We start from the raw sequence: 24,027 nt of genomic DNA on the forward strand, positions 1-24,027 counted from the left end.
AGTTCAATACGCAATAATGCTATGTAGTAATTACTGTATTTACAAATTTAGCACTGAAATATCACGATGTATTGAAAACATTGACTACAAAAATGCGTTGGATAATCCAGAACATTGGATAAGCGAGTGTTGGATAAGTGAGACTCTACTGTATTATTATTATTATTATTATTATTATTATTATTATTATTATTATTGCCTGTTTTTAGTGAGGGGAGTGTGGCAGATTCTATCTCAAAAGCACCAGACAGGCTGCACAAGGTAAACATCTAGACCATGGCATGATCAGGTGATGAGCAGGGGACAGGTGATGAACCCCTGACAGTTTCATTGTGTAGTGACCATCAATAAGTCTCACACAATGTTTCAAGAGTGAATTTCCCTTCCAAAGGGTAGATGTTTTTCACTTCCTGTTGTCTCACCCTTGTTCTTAACTATAAGTCATTTTTAAGTTGTATGTTTGTAATTCGGGGACTGCCTGTATCCTCAGATGCAGAGGTGAAGGAAGAGAAAAAACATAACTTTTCCAAACTAAAACACAATTCTTAATTTGCAAATGTCAGTAATGCTTCTAAAATTCCCTAATGCATTAATTATTATTGATCTCTGTAACATTAACTTAATGCTTTGCAAGAGCCAACAATCTCAAAATGATATTAAAGCTAATTAAAAACTATGAAATAAAGCTTTGGTAAAGATATTCTAAATAAACTGAGTGAGACCTCAGATATAAGAGATAAGACTGAGAGAGACCTCAATTTATAATTCGTAATCATTTTGAAAAAGTAAGACTTATGTAAAAATGTGGCATCTACTGACAACAGGCTGTGTTATTTTTAAAGTTAATGAAATCCTAGATAGGTATAAGTCAATGAATACTTGCAACAGTCTTGATTCACACTGGTATTGATATATACTAGCACATAATTCCATATTATGGCACATACAGTGCATTTCTTTTTTTAAAAAATGCAGTTGAAACTTTTCTCATACATTTTCCTGCCCTCTAACTATCAAGGTTTAGCAATTGAGCTAAGGAACCTTGGAAATCATGCTGATGAAGATAGTTTGTTAATGTTCAAAGACACTCAGAAAAATCAAAGTAGACCTTTAAGTGCATTAAAGAAAAGGAGAGGGGGGCATAGCAATAAGGTTTAAAACAAAGAAGATCGTTCCAGTATTTATAACCTGTCTTTGACTAGCTGGTACTTAAAACCAAGAGCTCTCTTTTTCCAGGAAGCTAAAAATAAGATCAATAACAATATTTTAAATAATTATGTCCAGTCTATATATACTGTAATCGTTGCCACATGCTATATGGTGAATCATAGGGTTGTGCATGGATCTGTTTTTCAAAATGGTCTCTGGCTGTTTCAGCTGTTTCATCCCTTTTGGCCAGCTGTAATGGCACAGGCTCCACCACCATTTTTTTTCCAGCTGCAACAGACCATGTAGCTGATAAAAACGACTGCTTTCTGTTTTTTTCAGCTACACGTGCAGTGTGGAGAGTCAGCCTCATGCCCGCATGGGGTATCCCTATGAGCCCTGCCTCTTGATCAAATCAGAACAGAAGAAAGCCTTGACATGTCTTTTAGCCAAGCTGTGCTTCCATTTTTCATTTGTGAGCAGGCTTCTGAGAGACACAGATCAGTGATCTAAATTCTCAGTGCCATTCGCAGCTCTGCATGGCATGGCTTGCTGGTTGACTCAAATAGCAATAAAAAAGCAGTTTCTACACATTTAAGTAACTGCCACTGATGGTGACCTCCACACAAGGCAAGTTTCAAATGTGGGGTAGAGCACTATCTTACCATTTCTAAAGCTGCCATAAAATGAGGAGGTAATTTATATATTTTTAAAAGAATGGCTAATTCTCCTTCAGGTGGTGTGGCTCCCACTGCTATAATTGTTCAAAAAGAGTGCCTCCCTTAACTCAACTTCATTGAAGGGGCGTTGAGGGCAAACAATCCCAGAAAGGGTGGTTTCTTAAGTCGGATGCCTTTAACCCAGGTCTTTTTGAAGAATATAAGGAGAAAGGATCCCAAAAAGGGTGGTTTCTTAAGACTGATGCCCTAAAAATGATGGAAAGGGGAGACTCGTAAGTTCCCCATTGGGGCCAGTGGGCTGGATCTTCCTGGGGCTTTTGGTTGCCAGATTGAAATATGGATTTTTTTTTCCGGACCAAATTTGGGAGACTCCTAAGAAACAGATCTGGGCATCAACCAAAATCCAGATACCAAAAATGGAACAGGTTTAACCAAATTGCACAGCCCTGATGAATCATGTTCTGATGGTGAATCCATAAACTCAGCAGAGCTAGCTCAGCTAATTGTCACCATGGATATTTAGTTAAGGAAACATGCTTCCTCATGTAATAGTCATGGATATCAATTCAATAGTCCAATGAAAGAGTATTTAGAAAGAGAGGTAATTGTACATGCTAAATGGGGCAGAAACAGTGAAGAACAACATAATTTCTAGAAGAAGAGTAAAATATCAATGGGAGATATTCTACTGTTTGTGTTGTAGGCCATATCTGTAATTACAGTGTAGCATTTCTTATATGCTAAAATTTGGGGCAAGTAAGAATTTCATTGCAGTCAGTTTAAATTTTAAATTAAGTTTCAATATGGAAAGAAATTGAGCAGGAGAAATTAAATGACAGATTTTTAGTGTCTCAAGTCTCAGGACTTTGAGCACATCAGATTTTAAAGGTAAGTTTTGACGTTCTGCATATTCATTCATTTTCATGATTAGTTAGTGTTTAATTAGTGTCATCACCTTTTCTTTCTAAAAGACTTATTAGTTGCATAGGACTGACTTTGGCAAATAGAAATGCTTGAAAATTTCATGAGTTTCAAGACTTTCAAAAGTAAGTAAAATCCATATATATCTTCACAAATGGAATTGAAAAAGTTCAAGGTATTTTTGTTTGTTTAGTGAATGTACTGTAGTAGGAAAAAAACATCTAGAGCAGTGGTTCTCAACCTGTGGATTGACAGATGTTTTGGCCTTCAACTCCCAGAAATCCTAACAGTTGGTAAACTGTCTGGGATTTCTAGGAGTTATAGGCCAAAACACCTGGGGAACCACAGGTTGAGAACCACTGATCTAGAGATTAATGTATTCCTTGCAAAAGTCTCTAGCTAAGACACGGTTCACTATAAATGAAAATAATAATTGGTGAAGTGGAAGTCATTATGAAAGGAAATGAAGCCTGGATTGATTCAATAAAGGAAGCCATGACTTTGAATTTGCAAGGTCTGAGCAGGGCTGGTAATAGTAAGATCTCTTTGAGGCCTCTCATTTATGGGCTGCCATAACTCAGAACTGATTAAATGACAATAAACAACTAGAAGAAACTAAGATATCATACAGAGTAGAGTTTCAAAAGCATTATAGTGTGAATTGATCGATTCCTGTTTTTCTTTAGCAAGACAATATCAATATCTAATAGTCCTGGAGTGAGGATTGTGTTATTGAAATGCAACTCAATTATTTGGTTATGTTGAATGGAGATGTTGTGGCATATAGTCCAAGAACATTTGGATGACTGTGCAGTTCCCACTTCTAATCTAGTCTTAGAATGTCTCTGAAAACCCCTATTATTTAATAAAGCATGCAAGCACAATGACTTCACTAAGCTAACTGATTCATTGTGACACAAGGTTTTGTAAGCAGCAGTTAGTAAAAGTGAACTAATGTCAGTAATTAAAGTAAGACTGTTTAATTTTAAGTCAATGGGACTATTATCACTCTAGATTTACACGCCCAATGACAATTAAATGTCCACACACTAACAAAAAAGTACTACAGAATGTTAATGAGGAGCTTCACTTTTGTAGTTCCTTTTATATTATATCCACAAATATGGCACTCAAGCTATTGGTCATAGCACTTCTTAATATTTGGCCAAAAAATGAAAAGATCAATAGCACTGTCACATCCTTATTATGCAGCATCACGTACCCTGTATGTTTGATATGATGAAATTCCATCCTAACACATTAAGAATCCAGTCTTCAAGACTAGCATTTGTTATTTCATTCTTATGGTTTTGAGAAAGATGTGAAATATGAACAAATTATCATATTTAGGAAGATCACACACCCCTCTTAAATAATATACTTCTCATTCATGATCTTGGGTTTCAAAGATTATAATTTATTTCTTATATATTCATTGTACTTCAATCTGCCTGTTAAAATTGATTAGTCCTGAATGAAAGACAATTTAATTTTTTTGGGAGGGGAAACCAAATATTTTAGCAGTTGGGGATAACACAAAGTGAGAGGACCCAGCCTACTGTAGTAGGGAACTGAAATACCTGAGTCTACATTCTACTTATGGTTTTCCTAGAAATTGATTATCTATTTTAGGAAACAGGATGTAAACCTGAATCAGGTTTATCTATTGTAATATTGTGAGTAGATGGGTGCCTCGAGTGTTTCACATTAAATAACTCCAGTGGCAACTTTCCAGTGGTTACACTGAGCATTAAATGGAGATGGTGCATTGTAAATTAATGCACATAAAGGAAGCAAATTATATTCCTTATTGTGAACTCCCTGAAGCCTCAAACATTATTTTATAATGACAAAAGTTTTATTTGCAAACTCTTAAGTCATTTGCATGTTCACTAGGATAAATGTTTCCTTTGGAGAATTCTGCTAAAATAACAAAATGGTTCAGACTTATTCTGCATGTAAATAAAAATGGGGAAAACAAGCACACAAACAATTATTAAAATGCTATTTTTTTGCCGATGGGAACACCATAAAAGAATGTGCCAAAGGACAGCTTAATCTCATTAATTAGCAGCACAAATTCAGAAAGTCCATAGCTAGAACAGAGTGACTGAAAGCAAGTATTAAAAATATTCAGGATAACTAGTAACTATAGATTTGTCCTTATGTTTCTCTTGGACTCACCATGTGTGATGACTCATGGGCCTTGTAGTCTTGCTCATGACATTGTAATGCCTGATGAAGAAGAAAACTTGGGTTTTTTACCTTCCCAGTCAGAACTGGAATCTTCTCAGCCTGATCTTTCCCAGGCAGATCTGGGAACCTTGCACCTGCAAGAAAGTTGTGTCCCAGAAGTATGTCAAACAAACCCTGAGCCTACATCTCCCGTGTTCTCTCGCCATGAGTTTTGTAAACAACAGAGGGGTTTGGAAGCAGCTTCGCGCAGAAGTGCGAGAATAGCAGCTAAGAATGTACCCAATTAAGTCTGTTTTTCGTGAGAATCTTTAAGGAGTCAAACATCTGGTCTCAGAGTTTAGCTTTCGTTTCTGGTTCCCAGAGAACTGCTTCGGCGGGAAAGTTAGACTCTATATAGGTGTTTTACCCGCGTAGTAACTTCGCGGAGTCAATTCGTCAGCCTCCGGAGCGAGTTGTGTCTGGACAGCGCGCTCCGATTCAAGCCTCGTTCCTGCTCAAGCCTAGCCTTGTTTCCAGCCTTCGCTCCTGTTTCCCAGCCTTTGTTTACCTACGGACCTTGTCTTGTTTCCCAGGACTAAACCTTGCCTTGTTTCACGGATTTTACCAAGTTATTCCACGGACCTTGTTCTTGTTCCTCGTTACCTTGTTCCACGTTTCAAGCCTTGTTTCAAGTATCAAGTTATTTCCTAGCCTTGCTCAAGTTCATGGACTAAAGGACCTTGTCATCTCCCCTCACTTTGCCTGGCAAAGTGAGTGTTTCGGTTATTGGATTACAACTTTGGACCTTAATATTTCATATTGGACATTGTTTCTTTGGACTAAATTTGACCTTTCCTGAAAGGTCTGCTTCTGGACTAACTTTTACATTTGCTTTTACTAACTTTATATATTTCCTTAATAAAGATATTAGATAGAATCTGGCCTCTGCGTATGGTTATTGGTGCTCTGTAGCCTGGGTCGTGACAGTTTGACTCCGCCACCCTAAGCACCAATTAACCTCGGCCAGAATGTCTACTGGAACCGTACCTGGGCCGAGCGGCCAGCCGATTACCTACACCATCGACAAGGATGAGGTGGACCGAATCCGTGATAAGCTCAATGCACAGGATGGGGAAATAAAGGGTTTGAAGGAACGCGGAATCCGTCTTCCGGCCATGGCGTTGCCAACCAAGTTTACTGGAGAAGCTTCTAAGGTTCATGTTTTCCGTCGCCAATGCCAAGCTTATCTAGAGGCCCGTGATGCCGAGTTTCCCCAGGAAGACATCAAGGTGGCGTGGATTTACAGTCTCCTAGACGGGCCAGCGGCTAACTGGGCGACGGCTCTGTTCGACCAAGCCTCCCCACATCTAAGGTCAGCGCAACACTTCTTGGACCACCTTAAGGCGACCTGGGGAATCGAGGACAATTTGGAGGCCGCCGGGCACAAACTCCGCCGCCTCTTCCAAGGAGACAGACCCATGTCTCAGTACATAGCCGAGTTCCGAGTGCTGGCCCACAACACCGGCTGGAACGATGTTGCCCTCAGAGGACAATTTCGGGAGGGTCTCAACATTGAAATGCTGGAGGAAATCTCCAAGGTGGATCCTCCCCAAACGCTGGAAGCACTCATCGATCAATGTTTACGGGCTGAAGTCATGATTGCCAACAGAAAACAGTGGGTACGAGGCCAGAGCGGTAGAGCTGGGGCAAAACCTCCCGCTCCCGCCAGCGTTCAGCCGCGTCCAGTGTGGAGACCCCCACCACCATCCCCATACCCCAGAGGGAGCGAGGAGGTGCCGATGCAGTTGGGCAATGTGCGTCCCAGATTGGATGCCGCCGAGAAGGCCCGCCGCCAACGCCTAAATCTCTGCTGGTATTGCAGGAATGGGGGCCACTTCGCCAGAGAGTGCCCAGCCAAAGGGAAGCCCGCCGCCCGTCTTGCGGCGGCGTCCTCCACGGAGACGAAGGCGTCTGAGGCGGCTGGCACACAGCCGGCGGGGGAAGCCAACGACCGGGCGTAGAGAGGCTCGCCAACCCGGTCAAGAAACCCGTTCAAGAGCCGCCAACCGGGGTCCTGTTCCTTCTAGTGGTCACCTTATGGTCAGCAAAAAAGGGACCCGTCATGATCCACGCCATGATAGACTCAGGAGCTACCAACAATTTCATTGATAGAGAGTATGCCGACTCTCTGGGATTACAATATCATGACTTCAAGAATGCCCGTGTGGTGCAAGCCATCGATGGCCGCCCTCTCAAGACGGGCCCCGTAAGCCAGTGGTCGGAACCCACCAGGATGTGGATAAGGGAACATATGGAAGAGATTTCCTTCTTTGTTACTGAGGTTCCCCATTTCCCTGTGATTTTGGGGATTCCATGGCTGACGCTTCACGACCCAAGCATCTCCTGGTCCAACAGAGAACTGCAGTTTGCTTCAAAGTACTGCCAAAACCATTGCCTCGTAGCCAAGGTCTGCCATGCCACAGACACCGAGCCCATTATCACCTTGCCAAAGAAGTACTCCGAGTATTGGGATGTATTCAATGAAAAAGAAGCCGAAAAGTTACCCCCACATAGACCTTATGACTGTGCCATTGACTTGGTGGAGGGGGCCCCGATCCCGCGAGGGCATCTCTACTCCCTGACTGAACCAGAGCAAGAAGCTCTCAGGGAATTCATAGAGACAAACCTTCGCAAGGGATTCATCAGACCCTCTCAATCTCCAGCCGCCTCCCCAGTGATGTTTGTGAAGAAGAAATCAGGGGAATTACGCTTGGTGGTGGACTACAGAGCATTGAATAATATCACCAAGCGGAACAGCTATCCCCTGCCCTTAATCTCGGATCTACTAGACCGACTTCGAGGAGCCAAGGTTTACACCAAGCTGGATCTTCGGGGAGCTTACAACTTAGTTCGCATCAGAGAAGGGGACGAGTGGAAGACCGCCTTTCAGACCAAATTCGGATTATTCGAGTCCCGAGTTATGAATTATGGATTATGCAGAGCTCCCGCAACGTTCCAGCATTTTGTCAATGACATTTTCCAGGACTATCTAGATAGGTTCTTGATAATCTACCTGGACGATTTTTTGGTGTTTTCTAGATCACAATCAGAACATGAGAACCACGTCAAAATGGTGTTACAACGATTGCGGGATCATGGACTTTATGCCAACCTGGAAAAATGCGCTTTTGATCTACAAGAGGTAGATTTCCTTGGATACCGTATCTCGCCTCTAGGGCTCTCCATGGATCCAGCCAAGGTTTCAGCAGTATTGGAATGGCGGGCGCCAACTAACAAGAAGGAGGTGCAGCGATTCTTGGGGTTCGCGAACTATTACCGCAAGTTCATTCCAGATTTTGCCCGCTGGTCTGACCCAATCACTAGCTGCATCCGTGGAAAACAGCCCTTCCGCTGGACTGATCAAGCAGAGAAAGGGTTCCAGCAACTAAAGAAATTATTCACATCCCAGCCAATCCTTCAGCATCCAGATCCTGAAACCCTTTTTGTGGTGCAAGCGGACGCCTCTGATGTGGCAATTGGGGCTGTGCTCCTACAACCGGTGGGAGATCACCTTCATCCTTGTGCCTATTATTCTCGTCAACTAACCGCACCAGAGAGGAACTATACCATTTGGGAAAAAGAACTATTAGCCATAAAGGCAGCTTTTGAAACTTGGAGACATTGGCTAGAAGGGGCCAAATTTCCCATTGAAGTCCACACTGATCATCGGAATCTAGAACATCTAAGAACTGCCCGCAAGCTAAATCAAAGGCAGCAACGTTGGGCTTTATTCTTTGAACGTTTCAACTTCCAGATTCATTATGTGACCCCAGCCCAAACCAAGCAAGCAGACGCCCTGTCACGTAAACCGGAATACGCTGCAGGACGCAAGGAGACCTTTGAATCCCAACTACTGCAACCCGAGAACTTTGCCACGCTCACAGTGGGGAACACCAAATCCACTCCCATTGATTCAACTCCCTCTACTCCAGGGCCCATCTGTGCTCAAGAAATCAGGGCTAGTCAGCAAGCAGATGCCTGGGCGCAGGACCAACTTCGTCAAGGTCTGCATTTTCCCTTTTCGCTTAAAGATGGACTGCTTTGCTATAGAAATCATGTTTATATCCCACCCGGACCGGGCAGGGAAAAAGCACTTCGTCTGTGTCATGACTGCAAACCAGCAGGGCATTTCGGACTATTTAAAACCATGCATTTGATCCTAAGAGATTTCTGGTGGCCCAAGATCCGCAAGGATGTGGAAAAATATGTTAACACCTGCCCAGTATGCCAGCGCTCCAAGATAAGAAGGGAGAAGCCCTCAGGGCTTCTACACCCCCTTCCTAACCCATCTCGCCCATGGGAAATAATTTCTGCGGATTTTATCACTGACTTACCACCTTCCTGTGGATTCACCACGATCCTAGTGGTGGTGGACCTTTTCACCAAGTTAGCCCATTTCATTCCCTGTGAAGGTCTTCCCACGGCCCAAGAGACTGCAGATTTATTCCTCCAACATGTTTTCAGACTACATGGATTGCCCAAGAGTTTGGTCACAGACCGTGGTTCCCAATTCACCTCTCGTTTCTGGAAGGCACTACAAAAACTATTGGGCATAGACTCTCGTTTATCTTCAGCTCATCATCCCCAAACGGATGGGCAAACGGAGCGCACCAACGCCACTTTGGAACAGTACCTTCGCTGTTATGTAAACTACCAACAGGACAATTGGGCTTCTCTGTTACCACTGTCGGAATTTGCCTACAACAATGGAGTCCAGGCTTCTACAAAAGAAACGCCGTTCTTTGCAAACTACGGCTTCCATCCACGTTTCTTTTCCCCTGTCATTGAAACTTCAGAAGTTCCCGCAGCAGAAGATTGGCTGCAGGAACTCACAGCGGTGCAACAACTTTTGCTCCAGCAACTGGAACAAGCCAAGGAGGACTATAAACGTCACGCGGACAAACATCGCCAGCCGGGCCCCGAAATCAAGGTAGGAGATCGGGTTTTTCTGTCCACTCGCTTTTTGCCCTCACATCGCCCTTGCCGGAAGTTAGATGCCCGTTTCATTGGCCCCTATCCAGTGGTGGCGCAATTAAACCCCGTGACTTTCAAACTCCAACTTCCGCGTTCAATGCGCATTCACCCAGTGTTTCACCGCTCCCTGCTCCTTCCGGCGGATGGTGTGCGGCCAGATGTAGACCGGCCGGCCCCTGTCCCTATTTTGGTGGATGGGGAGGACGAGTTCGAGGTTCAAGACATTTTGGATTCTCGCTTTCACCGCCGCCGCCTGCAATATCTCATTGACTGGGTGGGTTTTGGCCCTGAGGAACGCTCTTGGGAAGACGCCTCCACAGTCCATGCTCCTGATCTAACCCGTCGCTTTCATCAGACCTATCCCGCCAAACCACGACCTCGCGCCTCGGGGGGAGAGTCCCAGTTTGGGAGGGGCCTTGAGGAGGGGGATAGTGTGATGACTCATGGGCCTTGTAGTCTTGCTCATGACATTGTAATGCCTGATGAAGAAGAAAACTTGGGTTTTTTACCTTCCCAGTCAGAACTGGAATCTTCTCAGCCTGATCTTTCCCAGGCAGATCTGGGAACCTTGCACCTGCAAGAAAGTTGTGTCCCAGAAGTATGTCAAACAAACCCTGAGCCTACATCTCCCGTGTTCTCTCGCCATGAGTTTTGTAAACAACAGAGGGGTTTGGAAGCAGCTTCGCGCAGAAGTGCGAGAATAGCAGCTAAGAATGTACCCAATTAAGTCTGTTTTTCGTGAGAATCTTTAAGGAGTCAAACATCTGGTCTCAGAGTTTAGCTTTCGTTTCTGGTTCCCAGAGAACTGCTTCGGCGGGAAAGTTAGACTCTATATAGGTGTTTTACCCGCGTAGTAACTTCGCGGAGTCAATTCGTCAGCCTCCGGAGCGAGTTGTGTCTGGACAGCGCGCTCCGATTCAAGCCTCGTTCCTGCTCAAGCCTAGCCTTGTTTCCAGCCTTCGCTCCTGTTTCCCAGCCTTTGTTTACCTACGGACCTTGTCTTGTTTCCCAGGACTAAACCTTGCCTTGTTTCACGGATTTTACCAAGTTATTCCACGGACCTTGTTCTTGTTCCTCGTTACCTTGTTCCACGTTTCAAGCCTTGTTTCAAGTATCAAGTTATTTCCTAGCCTTGCTCAAGTTCATGGACTAAAGGACCTTGTCATCTCCCCTCACTTTGCCTGGCAAAGTGAGTGTTTCGGTTATTGGATTACAACTTTGGACCTTAATATTTCATATTGGACATTGTTTCTTTGGACTAAATTTGACCTTTCCTGAAAGGTCTGCTTCTGGACTAACTTTTACATTTGCTTTTACTAACTTTATATATTTCCTTAATAAAGATATTAGATAGAATCTGGCCTCTGCGTATGGTTATTGGTGCTCTGTAGCCTGGGTCGTGACACCATGTATGTATGTGTGTGTGTGTGTGTGTGTACATTTGCATCCATAAGAGAGACAAAGGGTGAAGTTATTTGTCTGTTTCTTTAGTTTCTAAAAATCTCTGTAATTCCAGTGCTATATGTGTAATTGAAAATCCAGCTGTTCCTCTCCATTGGAGCAAGAGGAGGGGAAAACCCTTATAAGCCAAGAACCTATTTATTTGTTCAACAAGATGCCTTGGAAACTTTCCATTTAATTTTAGGAGAAAAAGAAAATGACTAAATAACAAATTTTCTCAATATAAACCATCTCCCCCTTTGTTGACGAGTTCTTCAATGTAACCAGGTAAGAGAAAGAATGTGATTTTTGTAATACTTCCCACTCCCCTCACTCCACCCCCAAACACCATGTAACTATAGTTGATATAGATTTGTTTTGGCCAGAATCTCCAGACACAATTGCTCAATTGACAATGCTCTTCTGGTCACCATTTTGTTAATTTACAGTAGGGGTGTGCACATTTCTGTTTGGCAATATTGGATTTGGGGAAATTCAACGATTTGGCTGCTGGATCTCCTAAAATGGACCGGGCGGGGGGCAGTTGAAGGCTCAGCTGATATGGATCACTAGCAGCTGGATCTATTGGCTAATGGGGGCTATTGGAGCTGAGCAGCACTCTACCTAATGCGGAGACCACAACGTCACAGATCAGGCAAGAGCAGGTGCCTATTGTTTACCAAAGAGCCCTTGACACTGCTGCACAAAATGATCTTATGATCATAGCGCAAGCTAGAACCACTCCATACCTGGCTAAATTTATATACAACATGGCATGGAAACCTACCTCTTTTTTACACTTTCACTATATATTAGAAAACTTTTTACCCAGGCTAGATTCAAGCAACTCGACATTAAGTCTAAGCTAGGTAGACGTCAGAATATCCCCTATACGAAGAGAACCTGTGGGTGCTGTGAGGCAGATGCAGAAGTGGAGGACTCAGAACACTTTTTCTTAAAATGCCCCTATTACAACAGGATTCGATCTTTCTATTTAGAGCCTCTGCTGGAGAACCATACTAATTTAGAGAAAAAGGAGAAACTGCACATCCTTCTACAGGGTTCAGATAAAAACTATTTTAAAACTGACCCTTTTTATGCAAAAAGCGCTGGCCATGCGTGAGAAGATGGAAGTGGACAGCTGTGATATTAATGCCCTTAATAACAAAATCCAAATTTAAAATTTACTATGGACAAGCCACTAGTTTTACTTACCCTTGCCCCCGCTTAAACCTTACCTTAAGGGAATAATTAATTTTAATTAATTTTAATTTCAATCTTTTTATTCTGTATTTGCACAACTACCTAGGAGTGGGTTGGTAGGCTAGTAGGCCAGGATGCTTTGTGTCTATACATGGTTTTACATGGTTTTACTGTATGTATGGGTAAGTGTGTATGTTTTGTATGTTTCACATGTTTTGATATGGTCAAAATTGACTAATCAATAAAGAGTTGTTGTTGTTGTTGTACTCCCTCCTGGGGCATGATGGAAGTTAAGGTTTTTCTTTCTGTGTGTTTCTCATGTTTCTTTTTCAGTCAATCAGAGGCCTGGTTGACTATGTCCATTCCCCTCCCTTCTTGTGCCACACACTGGTTGGGACTTCAATTCCCAGAACACTCTTTTTGTGTGTTTTTTTTAAAATGTTATGGTAAAAACATTAAAATTTCCCCAAAATCATGGAATTGGTGAAATGTTTTTAAACTTGTCGGGCTTGCAGTTATAAACGTGACCTAGAAGTGAGGCAAGTTTTATGTTGATAGGCCTTGGAATGACAGATAAATGAGCCTCTAAAGTTTCTCTATTTGCGCCAATGGACCGAATCTTACTGGCACGAAAATGGAACCTCCATCTTGATTTTGAACATTTTCCAGTAAATGGAATAGAGGGTGAGCCAAAAATGGGAACGTAAATGGTATGTTTTTTTGCCAAATCATACACCCCTAATTTGCTTTATGTGCTATGGCACAATGCTATGGAATCATGGAAGTTGTGATTTTACAAGGTCTTTAACTTTCTCTGCAAAAGGGTGCTGATGCCTCAACCAATCTACAAATCCCAGGACTCACAGCATTGAGACATGGTACTGCAAACTGCATGGATTTTACAGTATAGATACACCCAGAGAGATACCACTGAAAGAGTTTAATTCCCAATGTGTCTCCATGGCACTTTTAACCTGAAACAGAATACTGCTTGAGATAAAATGGCAAACAGTACCTTAAGCACCCAAGTAGCACCCCAAGCCAGTCATATTATGATGGGCTTATAAAAGACCCCAAAAGAACCCTTCATCATTTCTAATATGGTGTAGGGACAAATTTAGACAAATTCAGTTATTAACAATTGCCTGCTTTTTCATTGCTTTCTAAATCTCCTGCCTGAGGCAGCTGTCTTACACTGAGGTCCAGCTGAGGGAAAAAGCTCTCCCCTGCTCTCCTTCTGTCACATCATTAGTTTTAGAGAGGCCCTGCAAAGTAGGCTGGCAACCCTAATTCTTGTCCCCTATGCTTCCCAAAATTACACACTGCCTCAGGTCCTTAAATGAGAAATCAGTTTCCAATGTTGTGTTAACTCCAAATCCTGTAATTGATTGTAATTATATCTCAGCCATTTTTTTTTACAAAAGTCAAAGTGATATATACGCATTTTGTGTATTTTATGCTGTAAGCTAGATATGATGAGGGTTCAGAGCTTCAAAAAAATGACACCTCACCAATAATACAAATCAACCTAACTTCTTGACTAATGGTCTAATCTGTATGGTTTATAAGACTGGCTTTATGCTCCATCTGATATGCCATAAATATCTATTACTACTATGAGTGTAATTTCTGCTTCACACCTGACATGCAGCTCATTGGATTGTGCACTAGGAGCCGATGGTATTGGACTCCCATAACCATCTCAAATATCAAAATTATCCATTTCCTAATAATGACTGTGGTCATCTATATACTGCTTACAACAGCTTTCAGAGGGAATGTGCTTTTATTCCATCCTATAATAAGAACCACCATGTGAAAACTACCATGCTCCTATGGGAACATCTTCAATTTGTTTGAACTCTCATGCCTGACATGAAGCAGATGAGGATTGGTTTTCCTGTAGTAAAAATGATGAAATTACAAAGTGAGTCTGCATCTGTTATGATGTTATACTGAGAATTGTAAACTCCATTTAGACTTTTTCTTTATGATTCTTATCAGGATTGCATTTTTATGGATGATGATAAAACCGAACATTTTTGGGAGTAAGAATCAGGGGATAGTTGTGCATTGACTTTTGACATCAATGTTCAAACATGGTTTTTATTCTCTCTTCCCAAGGAATAAGCCGATGAGGTATACATAGTAAAAAATATGTTTATAAATAACTATTTTGAAGAATCTAGCTATCTATCTATGGAAATATATTGAAATGCATAGTCATGTTCTTTTCCCCCCAAAATTTCCTCAGATTACCAAAGAAAATGGGGCAGAACAAAAACATGGGTGAACACATCCACAAGACTGCAAATTAATAATTTTGTCCCTTTCTGTTTGTCCTTGTTGTTCATCATCAGCTTAAATGTTTTTATTTCCACAGGCATTTTCTGACTCCTACTGAAGCTGTCATTAAGAGTCATCTCAGCAATCTCTTCTGCTTTTGTGCTGGTTCAATTAATGGGTTATTGACTGTAAAAGAATTTTTAATATGGAAGTCTTTTTAAGCAGTGTTCTACACAACCAGAATTGCAACAGAGGTATTATGTCAAAATGTTTGAGGCAACATATACATAGTAAGAACCCTGTTTAAATGACAGTGTTTTCCAAAACAATTCTAAGCTATTTATTCCACAATAATAAAATAGCATAGTATGTGGATAGTGATTTTGTGGTCCTTCAAATGTTATTGGACTGCAATATCCATAATCCGTCCTCATTGTCTATGGTATTGGGATTTGCAGTCATAAAGCATCCAGATGTTGAGATGATTCCTACTCCTGATACAGAGAAATGAGGTTTGTATAAAAGGACCATAGACAGTTCCATCCCTTACAAGTTCTTCTAGTATTAATTTCTAAAATCTTCCCACATATATCTCAGCATTACTTTCCCATGTTCTCTGAAGACCATATAACATCCCTAGACAACCAACACAAAATCATAATGCCATTTAGAAGATCTTCAAACTCATTGGCTTTGGTAAGCTAAAGATATATATGGTTTATTAGTTTGAGCAGACCAGCAAACTCCAAGAATGGTTGGAGAGCTATTTTCCATCAAAGTTGACAGTATAGTGGAACCTCTACTTAAGGGTGTCCCAAATTAATAATGGTTTGAGTTAAGAGCTATTGCTCAGCCTGGTTTAGCTTTGACATAAGAGCAACAAAAGGAGAGGGCTTTAGGGATTTCAAGGGAGTGGCCTTCGTGCCTCCATGCTTCATGCTCTTGGCTGCTTTGGGAGATTGCTGTCTGCTTTGCTCTTGTCCGCTTTGAGGAACTTTGGGTTATTCAATTTTGTGTGGTTTTTATTCTTGATCTGTTTGGATTCATGGAGAGAGAGGGGGAGAAAGCAAGAGAGGGGGGAGGCTGGGATGATTACAGTGTGATGAAAATGATGCTTCATCTTCAGTTTGTGCTTCCTTGCCCCAATTTTGTGCATCTTCTACCATTTCAAAGTTGACCTTTCTTTTTATTGTTTTGTGGATAAATGTGGATTTATACATTATTTTTTATTTTACAATACATTTTCTTATTTAAAAACATGTAACAAAAATGCAGGGGTCAGGGAACTGGAATGGATTAATAGCATTTCAATGCATTTCAATGGGAAAATTCACTTTGAGGTAAGAGCATTTTGAATTGTAGAATCATAGAATCGTAGAGTTGGAAGAGACCTCATGGGCCATCCAGTCCAAACCCCTGAAAGAAGCAGGAAAGTCTCATTCAAAGCACCCCTGACAGATGGCCATCCAGCCATCTGGATGGTGGATATGTAGGTGACTGTAGAACCCTATTCTTGACCCGCATGTTCTTGGTTTTTTTCCCCATGGCTTCCAGTTGGAAGGTAGCAGAAATTGTCAACATTTTCTAACATTACACCATTAAGCTGTATTTCTGGCATTGCAAAAATCATTGTAAATCATCATTGTAAAATGAATATTTCAGTAGAGAAATGTGAAACCAAAGAATAGTTGTCTAACCCTATACTGGTGCAATTTCTCTGGTAATATTGTATTAGTCTTCCAGTGGCAGTTATATATAATTGTGGTGTACAAAAAACAATTATTTGTTTTTATCAGTATTAGCAAGGAAATAATACATTAAAGAACACCTTTTGATTCAGCAGTGCCATAAATAATAATCTTGTGATAGTAGTGCTTCTGTTTAGGATGACTTTTATCTTGTGAAGTGCTCAGTTTCTTGTTTATTGGCATGTTAATAATGTCAGACATGGAGTGCAAATAGTGGTGGCAATTCATGTTTGAAATCATCGTAAGCAATGATAAAAAAAACCAAAAGAAGTAAGCAAACTAATGTATACACCAAAATTGTGAAATAAAAAGCAACCATGGTAAATAATAGGGGTGTGTAATTTGAGAAAACATTGTTCTGTTTTTCGTGTCTAATTTTTGGTTTCCCCCATTCCATTTTTTCAGGAGCTGTCTGAATTCAGGAGTGTAAAATGCTGTTTATTGATCTGGCAGCTGGGAGTTCAATTTTCACTCCCTGGTGAGCTGGCCCATTGGTGGCTATAGGGGATTTTCTGAGGCTCCCCGTTCCATCATTTTTAGGGTTATTGGGATGAAGATGGACACATTTGGAGAACACATGTACTACTTCAAGCCCACTAAATTTCAGACTGTTTGGGTCATCCACTGATTTTTAGGAGATTCTTAATTTCTAGAAATAAAATCTCCGTAAAAAACAAAACAAAAAGATATCCACTAGAATTTCAGAGGCAGCACAAGAGCAGAGCAGTGCATCATTCCACACAATTTATAGGAAATTTTCAAAGTTTTATTATTATATATTTCTAGATATTACTTTTTATATTGGGAGTATAGGGATCAGGCTTCTTGTGTGAGAAAAGAAACACACACAGATGCCACAAAAATAAGAGCCAAAGAGATGTACAAACAACTCACAAGGGCTTATCATCATCATCATCATTTAAAGAATTGTTTGGGGAAGGAAGGCTGCTAGACTGGTGCAGAAGTACACACAAGCCAAAAGGTGCACGTGTGCGTGCACGCACGCGCACACACACACACACAGACAAGCCAGGTGAAGTGGGGCAGGAGTAGACACATGTCAGAAGGTAAGTAAGGCAGGGCAAGGGAACAAATGAATCAGTCAAAGAGGTGAACAAGAAAAGGGGGGCGGGTTGTAAAAAAATCTTTTGGGAGGGGGGACAGAGTACAGAAGCAAGAAGATGGGGCTGGGGAAAGATTGAATTCTCTCCATGGGGACTCCCTTCATTAAACCACCCTAATATTTAAACAAATATGCCCTTTTACCACCCCCCCCCCCAATGCAGGCCCACCCTCACTTCCCTAACAAAATAGTAAAAAGAAGGACTGGAATAATAATAATAATAACAACAACAACAACAACAACAACAACAACAACAACAACAACGCTATTTTTGTACCCCGCCTCCATCTCCCCAAAGAGACTTGGGGCAGCTTAAATATGGCACAAAGTGCCTAAAACACCGCATAAAATAAACACAAAGTACAATACAAAATAATACAACTTGTATATAAAACAACAATTTGAACTCAGAACAATATGGCTAACTGAAAGGTATTAAATTAAGAAAAAATAATTAAATTGCCAAAGTAAAAGATTGGAATTGAGTCCAAAAGCAAACAATCCTAAGCAGTGATGGCACTAAGATAGAACATGAAGCTAGTTAGCACACAATCTCCCTCCCTCTCCCTCTCCCTCTCCCTCCCCCTCTCCCTCCCCCTCCCCCTCCCCTCCCCCTCCCCTCCCCCCCTCTCTCTCTCAGAAGCCAGGATGCCACAGGAAAATGGAGAAGCTCACCCTGATATATACAGACCAGCTTGGCAAAACACACACATGATCCACTTTCTTGTTCAGCTTGGCTCAGGCAATGCCAAGGGGGAAATTCTCCCCCCACCCATGGTTGCTGGCATGGTGCAGCCAAAAGGAACCAAAAGCAGCTGTTTTGGGTTGCCACATGGTCCATTTCAGCTGAGTAAATTCATCCAATTTCCAGATATTAAGTAGCTGCATCTGCTGAATGTTCTAGATCCCATTTTGAAAAACAGCACCTTGCACAGCCCTAGTAGATGAGAGTAACTGAAACACCAATCTTCTAGTTTCAAGTCTCTTTCTGATCTTTATCAGAAAGGGATTTGCTAGCAGATGAATTACAGATATTACCCCCCAAAATCATTGCAAAAGATGCAGGCAGGTGCCTTTATAAAACTTTTTTAATTAGGAGAAAAACAGTGGCTTAATTATTGATTTTTATTTAGAACTGTATGACCTGACGTACAAGAATGTTTTACCCAACTCAAGGTGCACAAGTGTAATATTGACTTTTTAATACTGATATTTAAGGCTATGATGTTTTATGAAATTGAAAGGTAGACGCCCTTCATCTTCTATCTGGAAGATAAACAAATATTTCACCACCATAGGACGATTGAACTAAAAGTAAAATGATACCTCATAGGGTAGGCCCACTACTGCCCAAGTGAGCAGTACCCAATCAAACAGGAACACACACTTTTACGCCAGAACTTTGTCTATATCAACTATTTTTACAGCCTGGCTGCTTGGCCATTTGTCCAGACAGTTTTGGTTGTGTGCTTGTGGCATCAAACAACAGGATGCTGTTCCTGGGTTATACATTGCTTTTCCTATTAGCCGCCTGCATGACTTTGGCTCTCAGTATTTACATTCCTCTTCAGCACATCCATGTCCCAACAACTAGTACTAAGTTTTTGCCATTTAATAAACTGTACACATGTTGTCAGCATACACCCAATGAAGAACTAAATGTATAACCCGGCAACCCATTCTGTTGTTCCCTGGCACAAGTACACCATGAAAACTGTCTGCACAGATGGCCATACAACAGGGTCTGCGTAATTATAGTAATGATGGCATTCTCTTCCTGGTTTGAAAGTGTCTGTTCCTGTGTCATTGTGTACTAATGTGACACAACGTGAAAGTACTTGTTGCACCCCTGGAACTTCATTTTTCTGCCATAAACTTCATTAAACAGGTGGAGGATGAAGTTCCTCTTCCCAGGACAAAGTTTTTGCCTTCTACTAGTGTAACCTTCTTTTTAGGAACCAACCAATCAGTAACAAGCATCTAAAACCCAGGAACAAACCCAGATAAAAATCCCGTGATTTCCGTTTGCAGGGACATACGGATATGTGAATGTCCGTATATTCAGCTAAAAACTGCAATATTCCCACACCTGGAAATCTCGGGTTTTTTTGCCTTTTGTAGCCGTTGCTTCTGGGTTTACAGGGAATGGAGTCTGGCCACCCTCCTGTTTGCTGCAGAATCTCCTGGGATAAAGGTACTGTCTGGACAGGCCCTGAGTCTAAAATATTTTTTCAGACTTTGCCTAGCAGAAAGTATATTCAAGAGAAATAGAGGCAGGCAGTCTTTTTCTTGCACTCACTAGCCTACCTGTTCTCAGAAGTATGTGAACAAGACACTATACCATAATGGATATAACATGATCTCTATCCACAAAGCAGTCTGAAAAGGTTTGTTCAGCAGTTCTTGGCATAAACAGATTTACTTGAGGTGTGGCCTGAACTTCATAACAGTTTTTTTTTCAAAGCTCCTTTCAAGGAAAACAATTTCTTGCTGATTCAGACCCTATTTATCCTTAAACCAGTATGTATGTCACCAACTACAGAAAGAGATATAGGTCTGGCCTCTCATATTTTTTATTTAGACCTTTATCTGACACCCTGACTTTAAATCTATCAAGCTAAAAGATAAGAAAAAACCTTCACCTAGGCACATTCGTAGAAAATATAAATCAAGTTGCAAACCTGACAGGATTAAGAAAATATTAATCTCTTTACACAGTAATGAAATCACATTGAATTTCATAAATCAATACTCAGGCCAATCCGAAGTACAGAACAGAGCAACCACCTTATACACAACCCACACATTACATTCCACCAGGAAATATAAACTGGTAGGATGTGTGCATCTAGGTATGTGTGTTTATTGGAAATGTGTCTGACAGGAACAAAATCAGAGTCACTAGCAGCAGAATGAGAGGTTTTAGTGAAACTAAAGTGGTAATAGAATTAATACAAATTTAATAAGCTTCTTTGCCAGGTTTATATTAGGGGAACAGATGGACAGAATGGCTAGCACTCCAAGATTGAAATACAGACCTTTCCATTGAGTAGAACCAAGAATTTGGCTCTTGCATGGACAAAAAACAGTGAAAAACAAAAATCCTATCACATCCTTTTTCCCACTCATATAAAACAAACAAATTAATATTATATTGGACTATTAGATTATGACCTGTTAGGATCATAACCTATTGGGTATCAGAGTTTCAGGAGTGTTCCTTTAGTTTATTGAGTAATGGAAGATCAATGGGTGCATAAATATCTTGTTTTCATTTGATTCAAGTAGACTTCTTTAAAATAACATGTTTTTTTTTTTACTCACAATTTTATGGATTTAAATATACAGGTACATTTCTTGTCATGTTAAGCTTTAAAACGTTTCAGTTTGTATAATTTAACTTAGAACTTTTAACAGTCTCTACAAAACTATATTGCTTTGTACAGCTCTCTTTAATAACAGTCTACTTCCAAGGAACCCAAGCCTCAACCAACGTCTAACTTCCTACACTGGCTTTTGTACTGAAACAGACTCAAGCATCAACCTGCCATTTTTCAACTGTCATCCTTTTAAAGTGCATTCTAAACATTCCCTGAACCAGTCACATAGTCTGCAACACCTCCCACTGCCTCAAGTATATAGAGCTAAGAAAACTGCAAACCAAAGAAGACATACACTTTAGGAAATAAACAACACATTATAAATAGACAAAACATTAGATAGAGGAGGCTTGAGAAGGTAGCTATCTCCAACATATTATTTGCGCCAGAAATACTTGAAACATTTAGGAAGTTAATAATGATTCTTCTGCATGCTTTGAATATTTGACTGGGGATACTTACAAAGTCCTGGTAGGATAAATTCAATCTACTTGCTGTACAATCATAAAACTGAAATTTATTCAAGTGTCCTGTTTCATCCCTTCAGCTTGAAAATTAGGTATTTTATGTTATATGTCGCACCCTGGAGTACCTTTGTAAGGCGCTCCGACTCCCTTTGGGGAGATGGTTGCAGGATATAAATAAACTTTATTATTATTTTATTATGACACAGAAAACAAGATAGATATGCTGGATTTCATATCACAAAATCACAAGTCGAACACTTCCCAAGTGTCTAGGACTGTGTGATGTATTTTTGGATGATGCGCGCAGATCCCAGTAGGGTGGCCTTTTGCAGTTGACAGATCGTAATTTTGTCAATGTCCATTTTTCCAAATGCCAGCTGAGATCTTTTGGCATGGCACCCAGTGTGCCGATCACCACCGGGACCACCTGCCCTGGTTTCTGCCAGAGTCTTTGAAGTTCAATCTTGAGGTCCTGATAGCGGCTGAGTTTTTCCTGTTGTTTTTCGTCAATGCGACTGTCACTTGGGATGGCAACATCAATGATCCAAACCTTTTTCTTTTCCACAACTGTGATGTCTGGTGTGTTGTGTTCCAGAACTTTGTCAGTTTGGATTCGGAAGTCCCACAGTATCTTTGCATGCTCATTTTCCAATACTTTTTTTTTTCAATTTTTTTTACATAGTGTTATGTATCTTGAGTAGTGAGAGCCCCAGAGCTTCAAAGGTTGGTACTAGGTCCTTAGTCACAGATGAAGATGGCAGTGCCTCAACATGTACATTAAAGTCACCCAGAACAATACGTCTGGGGAACTTCAGGACCCAGTCCGCCACAAGATCTAATAAATTCAGCAGACTCTCTCCCGGAGACCCAGCCGTGCGGTAAACTACAAGAATTTTATCAATATTTGTATGTATGTATTTTTATCCTTTACAATTTTATCTTGTAAATCGCCTAGAGCATCGTGGATGGAGGGCGATTAATAAGTAATTAAATGATGATGATGATGATGATGATGATGATGATGATGATGATACATAACACTATGTAAAAAAAATATGTTCCTGGTTTGAAAGAGTTATTTCCTGTTTAAGTGTGTGGTACTTACTATGAAAGTAGTTGTAATACTCCAGAAACTTAGTTTTTGTGGTTGCCACAAACTATGTTGAATGGGTTGAGATTCTGGCCCCTTTTACACTACCACATAAAATTCAGATTATATGATTTGAACTGGATTATATGGCATTTTAGACTCATATAATCCAGTTCAAAGAAGATAATGTGGATTATCTACATTGACAATTTGGATTATATGGCAGTGTAGAAGGGGCCATAGTGTAATTCAAGAGGTACTCTGCTTTACACTGAATGCAGAACCCCTAATGGGTGTATTTTCATATTGTTTTGGTCAATGCCAAAAAAGGACTACTTCTTTTCCAAAATTTCAAAAAAGATTAGCATTAAAACAAGAAACTGTGAAATAGAAGCATAAAGATCCACAGAGATTTTGAGTTTTAACCCAGACCAATTACTGCAAACCAGCTGTGCTATTAGTTATCCAAGCATTTGGGGATGAATGGTGATAGCAAATGCTTTGTTTTAAAATAATCATAGAAAGATTAATATTTGAAGATGCAGCTTTATCTGCACATCAAACCAGGAAACATGAAAACTTCTAAAACTGAGGCCTTATGAGTGTGCTTGCATTAAGCCTCCAACCTGCTTTTAATCCTTTATAATTGAACACACACACAAACACACATCAGTGATCTGTTTGGAGTTTGCAAGTCTTTGATGTACACATTACCAAATCCCAAAAAAACTTGCACCTGACATTGGGTGATAAATATGGGATTCTCAATCTTATATTAGCTTTTGATATCAAAATTTAATATCGTTTACCAGCTACAGTTACATCCTAACTTTCCATCCTAACTTTCAATTCTAACTTTGCATTAGGTAGTTCTGGGTGAAATATATGACTTCTTGTTCCTATTTTATCCTCACAACAATCATATTAGGTAAAACAGATAGAAAGTGATTTGTGTATATTTCGTGACTAGAACAGCTGTTTCAACTTGCTTCTCCATGGCTGTTACTGCTACCTAGGTCTGGGTTCAAATTTCTGGATCAAATAAGGGAATGTGTATTAAAAATGCGAATGATGAGGAAATGTGTTCACCTCTTCACTGCGTTTCCCTACCCTACTTATTTATTTATTTATCGTGTCAGAAGCAAATTGAGGATACAGTTATAATGTATTAAAAAAACAAAGTTTAAAAATCACAAACATAGTTAAAAATTGCAAACAGAGTTTTTAAAAATACAAAAATATACTTGGCATTATACTAAATTTCCTTTGATCAGAAACTGACTACTTCGAGTTCCTCTGGTGTCACTGTAATAAGGTCCTCCATTGTGCATGTG

General features: G+C 40.6%; 1 protein-coding gene across 4 annotated transcripts in view; it reads right to left on the reverse strand.

The window, feature by feature from the left end:
* cdh12 (cadherin 12) overlaps positions 1-24,027 on the reverse strand; it is an 868,710-nt gene that overhangs the window by 671,812 nt on the left and 172,871 nt on the right. The window lies entirely within an intron of this gene.

This window comes from Anolis carolinensis, chromosome 4, assembly GCF_035594765.1.
Source record: "Anolis carolinensis isolate JA03-04 chromosome 4, rAnoCar3.1.pri, whole genome shotgun sequence".
Classification (NCBI taxonomy): domain Eukaryota; kingdom Metazoa; phylum Chordata; class Lepidosauria; order Squamata; family Dactyloidae; genus Anolis; species Anolis carolinensis.